The following is a 963-nucleotide window of genomic DNA, read 5'->3' on the forward strand; positions in this document are numbered from 1 at the left end:
GAGTTCGTGGGAGCCCTGGAGCGGTGACACCCGGATTTTGTTTGTCGGGGCAGTCGCGCCGGGGCGGTGGGAGCCGCTGAATTCACTTCTCCCATTCACGGCTGCAATGGTCAAGTTAGACCCCAGGTTGTTGCTTTAGCACCCGGTCAGTACACACTGGAGAGGAGGGGACTCAGCATGGGTGCTGCGGCACAGCCTGGGTGCAAGCAGGGTGGCAGGATCAGGCACCCTGGGAGCTGCAGAGGGGAAGCTGGACAAGCCACAGATCCCCTGTGCACCCAAGGTGTTCTCCCATTCACGGCTGCAATGGTCAAGTTAGACCCCAGGTTGTTGCTTTAGCACCCGGTCAGTACACACTGGAGAGGAGGGGACTCAGCATGGGTGCTGCGGCACAGCCTGGGTGCAAGCAGGGTGGCAGGATCAGGCACCCTGGGAGCTGCAGAGGGGAAGCTGGACAAGCCACAGATCCCCTGTGCACCCAAGGTGGTGTACTGCCAAGTATGGTTAGCTCAGCCATGGCATGGGGAGACAAGTGGCATCTGGGGAGGGCTGGGGACCTGGCCAAGGGTCTACTCCATCCTCCCAGAATGACAGCCCACCCTCAGCAAGGCTGCAGCCAGAGTGGGGCCAAGAAGCGAGGCAGAGAAGCAGAGCGGGGTGTGCGGTCCTGACTGGGGGACTGGAAGGAGTGACAAAAGGCAGAGGGAGCAGGAGCTACAGGAGTTCATTTATGAGTGAAGTTATAGGCTTTAAAATCAAATGTATTTTTTTGCCATGCCTACAGAATGGCTGAGTACCAGGCTGTGACTGTGCACACCACCAGATCCCCCCTGCCATGGGGTCTCTGGGTGACTCCCTGGCTCCACCTGCTCACGTGGGACCACAGCTGGATTGAGGCAAAGGCTAGGCACTGATGTTGGGTACTAATGTTTGGCATTGAGACATCTGTAAACAGTCCGCAGG

This window comes from Eurypyga helias, unplaced genomic scaffold (assembly GCF_000690775.1).
Source record: "Eurypyga helias isolate BGI_N326 unplaced genomic scaffold, ASM69077v1 scaffold24731, whole genome shotgun sequence".
Taxonomy (NCBI): domain Eukaryota; kingdom Metazoa; phylum Chordata; class Aves; order Eurypygiformes; family Eurypygidae; genus Eurypyga; species Eurypyga helias.